At 48.4% G+C, this 18,458-nt stretch overlaps 1 long non-coding RNA gene across 1 annotated transcript; it reads left to right on the top strand.

The window, feature by feature from the left end:
• The first annotated feature begins 6,866 nt into the window (after positions 1–6,866).
• Positions 6,867–18,108, top strand: LOC116951929 (uncharacterized). Its single transcript, XR_004404360.2, has 3 exons — positions 6,867–8,472; positions 9,123–9,344; positions 12,443–18,108. It is a non-coding gene; the product is annotated as an uncharacterized LOC116951929 (long non-coding RNA).
• The last annotated feature ends 350 nt before the right edge of the window (positions 18,109–18,458 follow it).

Consider the following 18,458-nt stretch of genomic DNA (forward strand, 5'->3'; position numbering starts at 1 on the left):
ACTTGCCGAAGACTGGTACCAGCGATGTGAAGATCGGCTTCTATGAAGGACGCTACAGGTCAATTGGAGGCAGTCACCCTCCAACAACAGCGGAGGGCAGAGGAGCGACACTCACGGCAACGAGCGGAGCGCCGGGCGGCTAAAATGCAGTGAGTTGGCACAGTAGGGGGCACAGCTGTTGTGCATCTCTACCGGTCATCTCAGTCAGCCGACCCATGGCACCCGGGTCTGTCCCGTGACCTCCTGCCAGCGAGCCTTCCACACATGACGAGGCCTCGGAGTGCACCTAGCCTGGCACAGGCGCCGTGGTGACGCCACCGCCACTTAGTGGCGAATGGCGTTGTTGTGTAACATACTTGTGAGTGTCCACATGTCCGCGTGTGTCTGCGTGTGTTTGTGGGTACACGTGTGTGTAGGTCTGTTCGAGTGAGGCAGAGCCTTCCCATCAAGCAAAGCATCTGCCCGGGTGTTTTATGTCATCATGCGCCCCCGTCTCCTGAACCCTTCATGAGTAATGGGACAGGTGTGGAAAGAGCGGAGGAGTTTCCACACCGGGGCAGTGTGCTCATAACCAGCTCCAGCTCGGCAGCGGAGGTCTCACCTTGAACCGGTTGAGTGGAATTTTCCTTCCACTGACTGCGTAATGCCGTGTGAAAGCTGCCTTTCCTGTCACTCCATACGAGGCTCCAAGTCATTCCAGCTAAAGTTATGACCTCTCTTCTCTATGCTTGTGAAACGTGAACCAATTTAATGGAACATTTACACTGTCTAGAAACATTCATACCGGCCTGCCTACAATATATCATGGGTAAAGCCAGAATGGATTGTGTGAGGAGCTCACAGAACCTTGAAAATTATTTAAACATCCCCATTAGTGAGCTGCGGCAGGTGAGGTTGCATTGTCTGCGCGATGTGGCTCCCATTCCCAGCCATTGCATGCCCAAGCAGTTTCTATTTGGCCAAATGGAGTGGACTAATGTGATACGGTTGGCTTTGGAGCTGAGTGGACTTGCCGATAATTACGGTGCAAGCAATGTCAACATCGGTCTCTGCGGAGGAGGCTCGTGAAAGACGCTGCTGAGCAGTACCACTCCAACAACAACAACAACATAGGAGGATTGGAGGACCGATGTTCACCACAAAGAGTGGGGATCGCCATGGCGGCTAAGTTGGCAGAGTGGGGAGCACAGTTGGTGGATCTGCCAATCATTTCGGTGAGTCAACCCACGGCACCTGGGTCTGTCCCGTGTCCTCTTGTCAATGCGCATTCAATATTTCACATCGCCTCAAAGTGTACGCAGCCTGGCACAAAGCGCTGTGGTGACATCGCCATCACTTGCTGGTAAATGGCAGCTGTGGTTGTTATTGTAGTGATTCACTCAGCTTGTCACAATCCTAGAGACCAATGATCAATTCCCGGCCGTGTTGCACGTCATTAGCAGCACGTGACATGGGGACTTGGCTCGGGCCAAACCTACACGGACCAAGTCAAAAACAAGCTATCGCTTACTGTACCCGGTCGCACCAGAAACATGATATGAATAAATAACCATTTGTATTTATAGAGCTCGTAAGCGGGACTGCGCCTCGAATGCTGATCCTGAAAAAAAAAACACGTACACGATCTTGATTTGAAGCTTTCGTGACTGCAGCAATCCATGGTTCTTTCGGTAAAGTCACGTACTCGGTTTGTACGCGTACACAAATAATAATAGCAATAATAATAATAGCAGCAGCAAAACAACAGGAGACTCAAGGCTCCTTTGGAGGACGCCCATGCTTGGGATTGGTGAGGTGGCGGGGCAAACCCATAGCATGTTTGGTTTAATGCCGAAGGAAATGCTCATCCATTACTGCACTGAGCCTGGCTAGTCCTTGCATGGGCGATCACTCGGGCTTGACAAGTATAGCAGGGATGGAACTGTGGGTCAGCGGATGCCAGTGGTTGAGCCTCACCAACCCGCACACGCAACGTGAACCCCACGCCAAATCGGGAAATGGCCAAGAATCGCAGTGTGGGAGCCTCCTCGCATAGGGCGGCGAGACTCGGTGAGATTTCCCTAGGAACGTGGCCCTCCAGGACTATTGTTGTTGTTGTTATACAGGAGGTCAAAGAGGTCACCGATACCACCGGCCTCTTGCAATCGTTTCCTTAAACTAGATCCCTGCACGGCTGCGGATCGAGAAACCTCTGATGGGAGCGGTGCCTACATTTAAAGCGTTTTGCAACAAGTCTCGACATTATAATTAAAAAAAAACATTCAACGTTTTTTTCTCTGGTAAATATCAACAACATGGACATTTTCGGGGTCCATTGCGCTGTAGTACGATACAACTGCATTGTTGTACAAAGACAAAGATCACCCGTCTAGCCTGAAGCGATTGTTTGGCAAGTGCTGTTAGCGAGCAGCACCTATGAAGGTCGGCACGGCACACGAAGGGGTGGGTGGCCAGCACCACGTGGCCTCGTCCGCTTTAGTCTGCACGGACCTGTTCCAGGAACATAATCACGATGATCATCACGACCAAGTGTCACTCGTCGGTCATCGGACCACGATGTCTCTGTGTGCTACTATTTATACATAGGGAGAATATATCTACACAAAGATAAAGATCCCCAGTTTGGCCTTTAACAGACTGTAGGGGCAAGTGCTGTTAGCGAGCACCTATGAAGGCCGGCACGGCACACGAGGGGATGGGTGGCCAGCACCACGCCCGGCCGCCTTTGTCTCCCCAGTGGCGATGTTTACACACCGTAACAGGTACTCGTTTGAGGCTGAGTCGACCTAGGACCGGTTCGGATAATCGCCACTTGGTGTTTGGCCGTGGGCGGGAATCAAACTCGGGTCACCAGGTTCGTAGCGCAGCGCGCTAACCGCTGCACTACCGCTCCCCAAGCACAGACACACACACAGACACACACGCACAAGCACACACCCCACGTCCTCATTATTCGTGGGACCGTTGGGGTACATCGTCGTGTTTGTGTTCACGTAGGCGCTTCGGATCGACGCCGGAAGTCTTCCTCGACACAAGCTCACCGGGTGTCGACCTAGGGGAGGCCCAGGACCGGTTCAGATAATCGTCACCGGTGTTGGTGGCCGTGAGCGGGAATCGTAGCGCAGCGCGCAAACCGCTATACCACCGCTCCTCACACACACACGGGAAAAAGGTGCAGCCCTGCAATTTGCTTGCGCATGCCGTTGCAGGCTGAAGGGCATCTCCTGAAGGGAGCTCTGGAGAATCTCTCCAGAGAGCGCGAGCGTTGGTCTCCCGTACTCTGAGTACGCTGACCCAGTTGTCTTGGAGTAGATAGGCGTAACCCACACTTTACTCCACATGCCGTTCGATTAACTGTGGTTGTGCCCTTTTGACACTGCTGGGTGGACAACGACGAGAGAGATTTCAGAAACTTGCACCTTTGTTTTTAATCGAACTGACAACTGATGGATTACAAGTCCAGTTCGTGAACCATTGCACTATAATGGCAACCCATAAATACAGGGGTGATCCATTTACAGACACCCCATCATGATGATAATCGGGAGCATGATGGAGAAAATTACATTTTATTTCCAAGTCTCGACACGTCTCCCACAAACTCTCAGTACACACATTAAATATTGTAATGCTCTGCTCTGTAATTTAAGGAGCCTTCACTTTTACACTGTTCACATCACCTGTTGGGAAGGAAGTAAGTGGGCTATCAGAAATCAGCGGGGTGTCTATAAAGGGCTCACTATATATATAACTCCAACATAACCTATTTTTGCAAGCACGATTCGTCGTATGTATTGCGAGCAAAGCGACCGCATTTTAATCGACAAATCCAGGCACATGTTTTGTGAGCCGAATGGTACACAGCTTATCTATTTGACCTTTCGAGGCAAGCCTGGTCGACCCTTCGTGACATTGACCGTGAAATCCCATGACCCCTGCGTGATCCTATAGCACCTCTTTGTGCTCGGTGTTAAAGTCAACTGAGCAATCGCACCATGCTCATCTTTACGCTTTGGTTCTTTCGGTAAAAGTCACGTGGGTTTTAAAATAAAATAAATTAAATCACGACGTTTCGATTGCAACACAAGCAATCATCATCGGGTGCTCATCTCTGTTGGCAGCTTTGGTGCAGTGGGAGAAATGTCCACATTTACACAGCGGGGGCCAGCCGCTCCGCAGAACACAGGCTGTGGATTGCTCACCAAGTGATCATCAACATCATCATTATCAGCTATGTTCGTCAATCCACTGCCGGATGAAGGCTTCCCGAAGTCATCACCATCTCTCACGATTTCGAAGTGCGACAATCCGCGCGGCACCTCCACACAAACGGATTTCGTCGCTCCATCTCCTCCGGCGGAACGTATTTCCCGGAACCGTTCCAATCATCGGCTGCCACACGGCCACAATTTTTTGACCGTCGTCTGTCGCGGTCGCCCTTCGAGCGAGGTGCCCTGCCCTGCCCAAAAAACCCACTCATGAGTTCGAATGACGTCTTGCGCTTGCCCACGAGTTCCGCTTCGTGCGTTGTTCATCTTTCTGCAGGAGGAGACGAGAGAGAGAGAGAGCCGTCAATTCTCGCCGGACAGATCGCGAGCACGGCATTGCGTGCGTGGGCCCAGGCAAGCAATTTACCCCGGGCCCAGAGGGCACGGCGGGTGCCGACGCGGCGGCGATGATCGTTTAAAGGTCGGCAAAGCAAAGACAAAATTCGCTTCGGCACTTCTCGTGAGGCCTTGCGGGGCGAGCGAGCGAGCGACTCAGCATGGTGGGCTCAGCGTGGGTTGTGCGAGGCGCGCGCCCTTTTCAGACGAAGCCCACCGGCTCCTCTTCATCGTCCTCCTCCTCGTCGTCCTCCTCCTCCTCATCGTCGTCCTCCTCCACGTCGTCGTCCCTACAGACGGTCGCGCCAGCAACGGGGCTTGTAGCTTATGTTATAAAGGGGCCCTAACTAAAAGAAAAATACGTAAATATAAAAAAACATATTTTTTACTTGCGTTGTAAAGTAATTGTATTTTTTCATTTGCTATACAGCCAGATAATACGACAAATCGCTAACCTTAAACACCCAGTCGTTCATAAAAGTTGAAGGCGGTATAGTACTATAGTACTACTACATATATAGTAGCTACTACTATATATATACATATATAGTAGTAGCTACTACATATGTAGTAGCTACTACTATATATGTAGCAGCTACTACATATGTAGCTAATGTAGCTACTGTTGCTACTACGATAATCCGGCACTGGTTCACCCCTCGCAGTGAACGCGGGTTCGCGCTTCTGTGTCAGGCACCTGGAGATGGTGCGGCTCAGCCCCATGCATCATCCCCTCCAGGGATAATTAAACAAAATCGCCGCAACTGTTTGTTGTTGTTGCTGTTGTTGTCGTTGCAAGTCGCCGATTGTTTTGCACAATATAGAGACTGGTCCTAACCATAAGAATGTGGAACTTCTACAATTACCTAAAGAGCACCACTCAGTGTTCATTTAGCCAGGCCACCTTTACTGATTGCACTGTCCTGGTAAAACAAAAGAAAATGAAACAAAAAATGAGAGTCTGGGAACGTGCATCGTGTTTTTTTTTAAACAAAGTATCTGCATTAATAGAGATTTTTTTTGGGTTAGATCGCGAATTTACGTGTATTTATGCCATCTAACTAAAAAAAAACTATACTATGGATATCGGTCGCGAAAGTCTACGTGTTAAACTATCTGCATTAATTTCTCATTAATTTAGTTTGACGACTGAGCCAGCAAATAATGGCCTCCCATTACAAATGATGATGTCAAAGCGTCTTCAACTCGAGTCAAGGAGGTGGAACGTGCAGAGTTAATTCACCACGTGGAACGTGCATTGAGATTATTTAGATTATTTTGTATTCTTTGGGTCTTTCGGTAAAGCCACGTAGATAGAAGAAAAAATAATAACAATATCACCAAGTTTCGATCGCGACACAAGCAATCGTCTTCAGCTGAGGCAGGCTGTTTATAAAGGCTTAGAGATGGGCGGGGCAGCTCATGTTAATGTAGGAGCGAGTGGGAGAGAGCGAGTTGGAGTGATACATTTGCTTGTAAATGTGAGCTCGGCGAGGGCCAAGCTCGGCTAGGGCCCGGAAATTTGGTGCCATAAATGTCCAAATGATGGGGCCACTTTGTTGAGCAATCATTTGCGGCCAGGACGCTTCTGAAAAAATACGTTCATACCTCAGTGGGCTTTGCCTGGTAGGGTGGGGATTGTTTAGTGTTGTCTCTGTATGTTGCTTGGATTTGTTCACCTTTCTTGTGATTTTCACTACAATCGTCTTTTTGTAACTGTTTGTTGTTGTTGTTGTAGAGTTCTTACCCCGTGCCCCTACTGGACATCTGTAAAAAAAAATAAGAGCTTTATAGCTCATCGGATTCTTCCAGTATAAATATTCTGATTGTGATGTGTTGTCATCAAAAAGGCAGCAAACGGGATCCCGGTCCATCCGCGCAGATTTCAAGTTTGTTCATCGCCGCCTCGGTGTGGCGTGGCATTTATTCGGGGCCACACCAATTTCCTTCGGCGCATGCAATCCTAATGATCGTTGTCACCACCACAACGCACCACCACCACCCCTTGAGAGTGAGCGTGGACATCAGGGTAAATGAAGGAATATTATTCCCCGTAGTTGAAACGGTCAAATTAGCCGTGGTGTTTTGTTGTATTCGCTATACCTCCTCCCAATGATGCGATAATTACCTGACAAATATAACAACTCCCAGAATTCTCATTAATATAAATAATTGTTCCGTTTAACGTCTTCCTCGGGGAGTCTAGTTTAAAACGGTACCTCGGGGCGAGGGTGATGTTATTACTCGCAGTTGCAATGCATTCAACATGCACTGCAGGTAATTGCCTTCTAATACTCCACAGGAATCGCATTACATAACGTAACGCGAGCCTTCAAATGTCAATGGAGTGTCAGATCTCTGTAACTTAACTTTAATTGTTTACTTTCGAGATAAACAGAGAGCATTTTAACACCCCTGTCCTGTATCTGTGTGTGTGTGTGGGGGTGTGTGTGGAGACTAGAAGCCAATTAACAGACTTTCAACAGGAACAATGCGTTACAAGTTACGCAACTAAGTTACGGAACATCACAGGTTGTTTTATTCACGGTTAAAAACTGATTCGCTCAGGAGACAGGCGCTGTAGCTGCGGAGACGGCTATATAGTACAGTGTGGTATAGGAGTCATTTCATTTTATAGATCGTCATTCGTGCAATTGCATCGCACAACGCTGCATATCAATGATCCAATTTACGTACACAGATAATACAAAAACAAAAACCCCACTACTAAGCAAATACAAAAAAATGAATACGTAAGTAATGAGAAGAAAGTGCATGTAACAAGAAAACAAATAATCGCAGGGAAAATAAATGACGGTGGGCTGAAGCAGTAACTTAGTTGGCGCGTTTTGTTTACGTGATAAACCTAATTGGCTGTGGCGGGTGGCGGAGGGTTACGACACATCTCTACTTACGCGATCTAACCCAAAAACAATTATTATGAATACTATTTATGGTTTATACTGGTAGGAACGAAGTTGTAAACTCAGTGTACCAGCCTGCAATAGATTAATGTGTCCGTCCCCTTTCAATACTTTAACGAAGTGAAATCTCGTGCTGTTGGGTGTAAAATCAGCAATAGACAGCGTAGAGACTTGTCCTACCAGCCCACCCTGCAGGGACCTGTTTTACATGGAGTGACCTGCTTACCCCTTTATTTTACACTGCTACCATTCCTTAGGAGTCTGCTGCTGCTGTGTGCGCCGGATAGCGAGCGAGCGCTGGCCGGAACGAGCGACCTACTCGTACCGCATTTGCAAATGTGTTTCGTAACGTTCATCCTGACCCATGTATTGATACTTCAAATGTGAAATCTTTATTGAGGGACTCTGTGTGGTCTGGGACTAATTTGAAGCTGGGTCGAACTAGGGGAGGCCCAGGACCGATTCAGATAATTGTCACTGGTGTTCGCCGTGAGCGGGAATCAAACTCGGCTCGCCAGGTTCGTAGCGCAGCGCGCTAACCGCTACACTACCGCTCCACATAACATGACGCACGACACATGACACATGCAATGTCAAACAAAACTGAATCCTTGACTAAATATGATCAAAGAGGCCGAGCCTTCAGGAGAGAGAGGGTTTAGCGCCTCCTCCCTCCCCCCGTGCCCAAAGCGATGCCCGCGAGGGCCGAGCCGCAACGTCATCAAACGTTCGTGCCGCGGTCCGAATTGCGCAAAATCGCCCCCGGGCAGCCGCCGTAGCACGTCGAGAAGCAACCACGGGCACCACGTGGGTCGATCGACGCGTCGCGTTTCGCGATCGCCTCGAGAGTCTGTGCGGCGAACGTGGCCGCCGACAAGAGCCGAGGAGGACCCCGGCAGAAACTTGTGGCGGGAGGAGGCTGCTGGCGGGGACCACCGGATGGCGTGAGTCAGGTTTATTGGCGAGACTCGGATGTCGAATCGCAACGGGGTGACGGACGTCGGGGGGGGGGGGGGTAGGGTGGCGGGGCGTCGTGAACGTGCACAGGGGGGCTATCGGCGCGCGCCAACTCGCCTCTGCCTCTTCAAACTCCACGTGGCCCCCGTCGAAGCCACGTCTGAGTTTTTCCCCAACCAAGATGAGCCAGCGACGCTGAGGCGGCTTCCAAGGACCCATCGGGAAATGTTGCCATGGGAGGTGGGTGGGCGAATAGGTAAGACGGGCAGGCGGGCGGGCGGGCGGGCGAGTGGGTAAGTATTTGAAGTGACAAATGATGGATGTTGAGTTGAGTGCACATGTCATCGGCTAGATGAATCAGCCTCGTGATGAATTGTTGAGGCGCCAGCTCGTGTAGAGTTTCCCGCCGTGCGAGTTCCAGGAAGGCATTGCTCATTTCATGACATGACGATGCTGACAGCATCAGTGGAATACAACTGGGAATGACTTCTCATAAACAAAACCACGCGAATAATAACGTGTGTGCTGCAAGGGACATCCGCACACAACACAGACAAAGACCACTCACCCCCCGTATAGCCTTAACAGGCTGTAGGGGCAGAGATGAACTCATTCGTGCACCATTGATTCGTTACAGGTCACGGACATGCAGGGGGAACCTACAGCTCATGGCCTATGACCGGCCCACGACTTCATTTCGTACGACCCACGGCCACGCGAGGCCCTCCGCTTTAGCGTCATGGCCCAGCCACAACGCGACATTTCATCCGTTTCTTGCAAACAACCCGGGCCGCGAGTGTGTGCCGGAACCGCGACCCGACATCGGCGACGGAGTCTGCGGGACCACAAGCCAGCGCGAGTGGGTCTCCTTCGCGTTGCTGGGTATCGCTGCGAGGGGGCGTGCCTTAGCGTGTGGCCCGCTAAAGGCATCAGAAAAACAACATTTTTTGGTCCCGAGTCAGGAAAAATAATCTGCAGCCCTGGGTTGAGATGTGTCACTGTGCAAGTTCCCTCGTTCATGAAACCACCAGCCCAAATCTGTAACTCCGGCACTCACCACGAGCAATCCATTGTGTGTTGGCTGCTCAAAATCCACCCGCATTTCCATGAATTCACGTTCATCGATGTGACGGCATGTATTTGATGTGGTTTGCACTTTCTAAATTGTTCCCCGTGTCCATATCCGACCACGAATTATGGGCGCGTGCATGAGTCTGTGCGTGTTTGTGTGTGCGTGTTTTCTTTGCGGCACGCACTGGTCATATTATTGGTTTACGTGAAGTCCACTGGGCGCTGTCGGCATCGTCTTGTCATGAAATAAGAAGTGAACTTCGTGGAAGTCGCACAGCGAGAGGGCCAACCGAGTAAGGCAAAACGGGTGCCAGAAGATGAACTCACAAAGGCGCTCCTTGAATCACTTCAGAGTGACACACGCGACTCGAGAGGCCACGAAAATTCACCACGTGAATGTTCACAAACTGCTCAGAGCCACCAGTGGAGATGCAGCACTTGACTTTGATTTGAATCCAATAATGCGAGATGGCGCGCCGCCGTGTTCCACAAAGAATGCTCGTCACGTGACGCACCAAATAAAGCATCCTCGCAGCAGGAATCATCCCAACTACGCAACATGCCGCACAGTGAGGGAAAAAAGTATTTGATCCCCTGCTGATTTTGTACGTTTGCTCACTGACAAATAAATGTTCAGTCTATAATTTTAATGGTAGATATATTTGAACAGTGAGAGACAGAAAAACAACAACAAAATCCAGAAAAACGCATGACAAAAATGTTATAAATTGATTTGCATTTGAATGAGGGAAATAAGTATTTGACCCCCTCTCAATCAGAAAGATTTTTGGCTCCCAGGTGTCTTTTATACAGGTAACGAGCTGAGATTAGGAGCACACTCTTAAAGGGAGTGCTCCTAATCTCAGCTTGTTACCTGTATAAAAGATACCTGTCCACAGAAGCAATCAATCAATCAGATTCCAAACTCTTCACCATGGCCAAGACCAAAGAGCTCTCCAAGGATGTCAGGGACAAGATTGTAGACCTACACAAGGCTGGAATGGGCTACAAGACCATTGCCAAGCAGCTTGGTGAGAAGGTAACAACAGTTGGAGCGATTATTCGCAAATGGAAGAAACACAAAAGAACTGTCAATCTCCCTCGGCTTGGGGCTCCATGCAAGAAACACAAAAAGAAGAAACACAAAAGAACTGTCAATCTCCCTCGGCTTGGGGCTCCATGCAAGATCTCACCTCGTGGAGTTGCAATGATCATGACAACGGTGAGGAATCAGCCCAGAACTACACGGGAGGATCTTGTCAATGATATCAAGGCAGCTGGGACCATAGTCACCAAGAAAACAATTGGTAACACACTACGCCGTGAAGGACTGAAATCCTGCAGCGCCCACAAGGTCCCCCTGCTCAAGAAAGCACATATACATGCCCGTCTGAAGTTTGCCAATGAACATCTGAATGATTCAGAGGACAACTGGGTGAAAGTGTTGTGGTCAGATGAGACCAAAATGGAGCTCTTTGGCATCAACTCAACTCGCCGTGTTTGGAGGAGGAGGAATGCTGCCTATGACTCCAAGAACACCATCCCCACCGTCAAACATGGAGGTGGAAACATTATGCTTTGGGGGTGTTTTTCTGCTAAGGGGACAGGACAACTTCACTGCATCAAAGGGACGATGGACGGGGCCATGTACCGTCAGATCTTGGGTGAGAACCTCCTTCCCTCAGCCAGGGCATTGAAAATGGGTCGTGGATGGGTATTCCAGCATGACAATGACCCAAAACACACGGCCAAGGCAACAAAGGAGTGGCTCAAGAAGAAGCACATTAAGGACCTGGAGTGGCTTAGCCAGTCTCCAGACCTTAATCCCATAGAAAATCTGTGGAGGGAGCTGAAGGTTCGAGTTGCCAAACGTCAGCCTCGAAACCTTAATGACTTGGAGAAGATCTGCAAAGAGGAGTGGGACAAAATCCCTCCTGAGATGTGTGCAAACCTGGTGGCCAACTACAAGAAACGTCTGACCTCTGTGATTGCCAACAAGGGTTTTGCCACCAAGTACTAAGTCATGTTTTGCAGAGGGGTCAAATACTTATTTCCCTCATTAAAATGCAAAGCAATTTATAACATTTTTGACATGCGTTTTTCTGTTTTTTTGTTGTTGTTATTCTGTCTCTCACTCTTAAAACAAACCTATTAAAAATATAGACTGATCATTTCTTTGTCAGCGGGCAAACGTACAAAATCAGCAGGTGACCAAATACGTTTTTCCCTCACTGTACCTTGCCTGGTATACAGGAGATCGTGGGTTCGATCCCGACCCTGACCATGTCAGTATATTTGGAGTCTGCATGTTCTCCCCGTGGTCGCGTGGATTTCTCCGGGTCCTCCACTTTCTCCCTCCACATTTAGAAACGTGCGTTTATGCTATCTGTCTGCTATACATTTCCACGTGATAAGCCACATTGTTGAGCTATCAGTTGTGGCCAGGTCGCTTATGGAAGAAAAAAAACCCAGCTATATATAGCTCAGTGGGCCTTACCTGGTCAAATTTTAAAAAAAAGTTTCTTGTTTTATAGTCACTGAGAAGCAGCCAAACTACTTCTGAGCCACGCAGCTGCAGAGTAACACGATTGGGCTCGTAAGAGGCAGTACAGCAGTTTGGTTTGTAAAATTGATGATCTCTGTGCAGTGACAAATTATTTGAGGATGAACTGTCTAATCATCCCAAGCAGCGACTCTCATGGGTTTCAGCAAAGCACATTCTGAAAATACAGGATGAAATATGTACGTGAAATTAAACTACTTTAAATTCACGTATTGCTTTCATTACTTGCTTTTATAAACCCACGTTTGATATCTAACCTCTGCTGCAATAGATAAAAAAACTGGGCCATATTATTCTTACATTTTTCTTCCTTCAAATTTCAGGGTCTTTCCAAGAAAGCTCACGGCAGAAATCTGTCCCTGGCGACAGTCAAAGTGGACGGCTTCGACTCCCTGCCCTGCAGTCTCCATTCACCCATTGGCCAAACCGGTCCACCTTGCTGCGAACACGCAACGGCGGCGTTTTTCTTATTAGCGAATCGCTACGCAGTCGCTGCCCCTCCCCCCCACACACAGGATAAGCGCGTGTATGTGTACCTATGGACGCGCGCGTGTGTGTTTGGGAGGAGCGGTAGTGTAGTGGTTAGCGCTACGCTGCGCTACGAACCCGGCGACCCGAGTTCTATTCCCGCTCACGGCCACCACCGGTGACGATTATTTGAACCGGTCCTGGGCCTCCCCTAGGTCCACTCAGCCTCAAACGAGTAACTGCTGTGGTGTGTGAACATCGCCACTGGGGGGACAAAGGCGGCCGGGCGTGGTGAATCCAAGTCCCGGGCGAAGCCGGGTAGTAAAGCTAGTCTCTATATATATAGATGATGACGGTCGTGAGGTGGCCTGTTGCGTGTTCCGACCGCGGGGACAGCCACGCCGCTTGTCAGTGCTGTGGCCGAAATTGTAATCCGTGCATAGCCGTGGGACAGGGGGGGGGGCGGGTGGGTGAGTTGGGGGAGCGTTTCCACTCTCGATCACCGCTCCGAGGGTTAACGCTTTGCCACCCAACAACAAACTGGCGGCGCACGATTGGCCGGTGGGTCACTCACGGACTTTATATATTTTATTATCCGGGCCAATAGCGGAGAATGGGCAGCCTTATCTGCATTCCACGTGCTCGTGGAATGCGCTTGTTGTCGATCAGCTGGGGGAGCAGTGGACAATTACGCGGCGCTTGCCCATGCAACCACTCTTAGGGTTTAAACAATTAAGTTCGAGGATTCTCTCCCCAGGCGATCAGTGCCGGACTATTCTAGTAGCACAAGTAGCAGCTAAGGGCCCTGCACTTTCAAGGGCCACGCGCTAAATGGTTTCAAGCTATCAATTCCGGTTCAGTGATTCTGCACTCGCTCTATTACTATAGTACTATACCGCCTTAAACATTTATGAACTACTGGGTGTTTAAGGTTAGCGATTTGTCGTATTATCTGGCTGTATAGCAAATGAAAAAATACAATTACTTTACTACGCAAGTTAAAAATTTGTTTTAATATTTATATGTTTTTTATTATTATTATTTAGGGCCCCTTTATAACGTATGCCACGAGCCCCGCACTAGCTTCATCCGGCACTGCAGGCGATACAAATTAATCGTGGGTAGGGGCCGTCCATAAATGACGTCACGCGATTTTGGACGATTTTGACCCCCCCCCCCCTCGTCACACGGCGTCACAAAAAGTCAGACCCCCCCCTCAAATATGACGTCACAAAGCTCTTCCGCCCCCCCCCCAAATCATATTTCCATTTTGAAAATAAAACATGCTTCAAATCACTTTAAACTATTGTCATTGTTGTGCGTATTTAATATGGCGCTGCACTCTGATGTTGTAGGATGAAACATTTATTAAAAAGTCTATTTAATGAAGTAGAACGTTTCGATTTAAAGCTTTCGTGACTGCAAGCATTCATCTTCTTTGGTTCTTTCGGTAAAGTCACGTAGAATGAGAATAAAACAATAAAATAATAAAATAAAATTAGACAATAAAATTCTCACGACGTTTCGGCCACAACACAAGCAGCCTTCTTCAGGTGAAAGAACAGAACTGTCGGGACGACAGAGCTTCAATTTTATTGTGTTGTTTTATTTTTTTATTCTCATTCTACGTGACTTTACCGAAAGAACCAAAGAAGATAAGTAAAACGTGTTGTCTATATTTAAAGTTGCACATTTTGACGTGACGTCACATTTCTCACCCCCCCCCTCGTCACATATCGTCACAAATGACTGACCCCCCCGCCCAGGTGCGTGACGTCATTTATAGGCGGGCCTCTGTGGCTCCACCCCCTTTGGTGGAGATGCAATGCCGTTGAGCATTGGCGGAGTTTGGAGACCTTTATAAATTTAGTTTCAGTAGTTTACAATTAAGATAGATAAATAAATACATTACATGCACCCGCGTTTCCTCATGTGAAGGACAAAGCGAACCTCTGCCCCGCCCCCCCTCCCCCAAATATAGAAGTCAAACTCCGCCGATGGTGGGGGGGGGGGACATCACAGATCCTATTATCCGCGATATTATCCGCGAATTTACTCCACTTATCGGTATACGACTAGACCCGCAATAGGATGAAATCGTCTACGGATTCCGCTTTTGCAATAAAAAAAGACGTGACGGACGACTCTGCCTGCGCCGGGTGAGGGTCCCGCACGGCGCCCCATCCACGCCGGATGAGCACGACGAGCGGTGGGTGCGCGATGCACGTGGATTCAACGAGGATCTCTCTCCCTCCCCGCACCCCACGTGCCACTCAAGCGAACCTTGTGCGGCACTCATCTCTGTAAGTTATCAAAAAATGTGAAAAAAAATGTGTTATTTTTTTTTGTATGTTAAAAATAAAATTAGCAGGCAAGGCACACTGACCAATATTGCACAATGCGTTTATATGAACCTTAGTGTCTTTCATGAATAATATTGGTCGCGAAAGCCTACGTGTTAAAGTGACCTCTTTGTTTGATTGTCTTGAAACAATGCTGCTTAAACTTTAAACATTTTTTTTTTAACCGGGTCAGGCCCCACTGAACCCGATAGCTGTTTTTCAGAAGCGACCTGGCCACAAATGACAGCTCAACCACGTGGCTCATCACCATCACGTGGAGATGTACAGCAGCCAAATACTCTAAACGCGTGATGTTGATTCTAAACGTGAAGGGAAAAACGGGAGGACCCGGAGAAAAATCCACACAACCATGGGGAGAGACGCACGCAAACTCCACACATATAGACGTCAGGGTCGGGATCGAACCCACGTCCTCCCACCGTGGCGCCTCATCTCTACAGGGGGCCCCTGAGCCCCTCGTAGAAGTTATACCCCCCTATTCGTGGGGACCAGTGTGTCCACAGGATAATGTTTGTTGGTAAATGTACATCTGCACGTTGAACTTCCTTTGCACCACCTTACGTAGCGAACCGTGCTAACCGGAGATGCGGGGGGAAGGACAACAAACTAAACACAACAAGCAGCTCTACACTACGCAGCCGATTAAAATACTGCTTGGGAGTGGTAAAGGTAAAGCTGCTGCCCTGCAATTGCTCGCTGACACCACTGCTGCCTGAAGAGCCTCTAGAGAAGCTGGGATTACCCCGCACTTTAACCCACCGCATGCGACCTGCCAATTGTCAAGACCATGAGATGTCAACGGTGGTCGGCGCTCTCTCGACAAGTGTTGACAACTCACAACATGGTACATCGTTTTATTGACCACGGCGCGTGGGATGGGTGGGTTGGTGGGTCGAGCTGACCTCTGACCAGGAAACAAACTCACAACCTGAACGATTGTGACTTGATCATTCTGTTCACGCCATCCGACCATTACGCAGTGTTTGGGGGGGAAGCACATTATGGTAAATTGTTTCCATAACGAGCTATATAACTAACACAATCACTCGCTTCATTAAAATGCGATTTGGCCACCTGTAGTTAAGATGCGTCGTCGTTGCAGCTATTTAACAATTGTCTGCGGAAGTCAATTGCCGAAGCCTCGGTAGGTAGCCTCTGCGGGTTTTTTTTTCAGCGAGAGGCTGATTGAATATTGATTGAGAACAATTCTAATCCACGCGATTACAAAGACTCTCACCCGTGATAATAACGCAACAAAAATGCGATCAATTACTGTTGGCCGAATAGCTCAGCGGTAGAGCGAGGGCAGCTCGCAACGTCGAAGTCTGCGAGTTCAAATCCCGACCAGGGCGGTTGACTCAGCCTCATTGTCCCTCCGGAGGGTCAATGCAATGACCTCACCACTCTCTGGGAAAGTCAAGAGCGGTTGCAGCCCTGTGGATAGTCTCGTTCGACCGCAGGAATTTGAAGCCATACCACCACTGGCTCAGGGCTGTTAACGTCAGATAAGCAACCACCTCGATGCACATTGCTTCAACAATTTTTCGTGATCAAGCACTGTAATTAACAATGATGACAGCATTACTCTTGCTTACCACCCATGACAGCCTCACTGACTCTCATGACCCTTCTTTCACGAGGGTCCCGTCAAATCTTTCTTTGGTCCTTTCGGTAAAGTCACGTAGAATGAGAATAAAATAATAAATTGATAAAATATGCTTGCAAAATTGTTCAATTCGAATTGAGTCATTTGCAGGGGTACATTTCCAGCATTGGGATGTATGGCCAATACCGGTTACACCAGACGTGGGCAAAGTACGGCCCCCGGGCCGTATACGGCCCGTTGGGCTTTTTAATCCGGCCCGCCGAACTTTGTCCAAATATTATTATTATTATTATTTAATTAAATTTTACCTTTCTCCTGTAATGCCCCCATTTCCCCATTAGATGGCGCACTTTGACCGGGAGTGTGGTAATAGGTTTGGGCGCAGGCCTCAGATGTTTTCATGCTGTTTGATCAGTCACGTTACAACATGTTTTTGTATTGTTCATGTTCGTGCAATTTGTTAAATTGCCTTGCAAATAAATGCTCTGCTACCTGTTAAAGGCCAAATCCTTTCATGTAATGATTTTTACATGTCATTTATATTAGTTCACACAAACACTCCATCCATCTGTTCCTGGCCCGGCCCCTCTGTCAAATGTCATAACCCATTGTGGCCCGCGAGTGAAAAGATTTTCCCACCCCTGGGTTACACTGTACGTTTTTTTTCTAGCTATGCGAGGAAGCTGGATAACCCCAGAGGAAACCCATGCAGAACAGGGAAAGAGAACACACAGACTCTAGAGAGAAGGGCTCCCGAGTCATGAAACGAACCAAGGTGCTTCTTGCTGTGCGGCACGAGTGTTACCAAACTGCATCACCCTGCCACCCGAGCACTTCTTAGAACGTCACACACTTTTAATCAAACACCTCCACGCATGCTGCTTCCGATAGCGAGCACCGAGACCGCGTGAAGCTTCCCCTGGTAAATAACTTACGATGATCACAAATGCTTCCCCGTGCATTAATGCATTTTGTTATCACTCTGAATGATTATCACGAGTAGGAAATGAAAGTGCACATCAAAGCCAAAATCGCATATTTACCGTGCGCAGTTTAAAATCAAACAAAGTTTGGAGAAACCACTTCATCTTCCTGGACGTCATTTCTGAACAGCTGTGAAAAAAATACGTCATAGCTCATCGGATTCGTCCAGCAGAAGTAAAGATTCTGATTCTGATGTAAAGCTTTGCTGGTCACTTGCTTGAAACTGTCTCTGAATCTCGGGTATGAACAATGAACCCGAACAACCATCAGGGGTGGGTCTGTCCGTCTCTGCCTCAAGTTGCAACATTGAACCATGAGAACCTTCAGGACATCGGTCTGAGTCTCCATCCATCTGGGAATCCTCTCGCCAAGTCTATATCTGCCACGGAGGGATGCCAATCGCACGCCTGCCGCTCGTCAACTCAAATTGCGCAGGCGTTTTTTTTTTGTTACCACCGCCACCACGGAACCGCTCAGCTCATCTCCTGGGATTCATGCGGCTCCAACTGTGGATCACACGACAGCGGCCAACGTCTGTAAGCTGCCGAGACGGTGAGACTGCGATCAGCGGAGACTCTTCCGTCGGGGGTCAGGAGGACCCCCAGGGAAAAATCTGGCGATGCCCGGACCGAGCCTGTACAGGTGTCGGCTATTGCCCAGAAGAGTCTCCGCTAGGGATGAACGATTGATCGATTTCAAATCGAAATCGCAATTTTGAACAATGCGATTGGCAAATGGCAAAGGCTGCGATTTTTTGCGATTTGAAAATTCCTATTACTTTCTGATGGGAATTGTTTTATTTTGTATTATTACAACTTTATTTATTTAACTTAACAATTGTTCTATTTCAATAACATTTTTTTATAAAATACATGTTGGAAGCAATTAATATATTTTAAGTTCTCATACTTGCATTAG

The sequence above is a fragment of the Petromyzon marinus genome, chromosome 44 (assembly GCF_048934315.1).
Source record: "Petromyzon marinus isolate PM22_M1 ecotype Great Lakes invasive population chromosome 44, UKy_Petmar_22M1.pri1.0, whole genome shotgun sequence".
Lineage (NCBI taxonomy): Eukaryota > Metazoa > Chordata > Hyperoartia > Petromyzontiformes > Petromyzontidae > Petromyzon > Petromyzon marinus.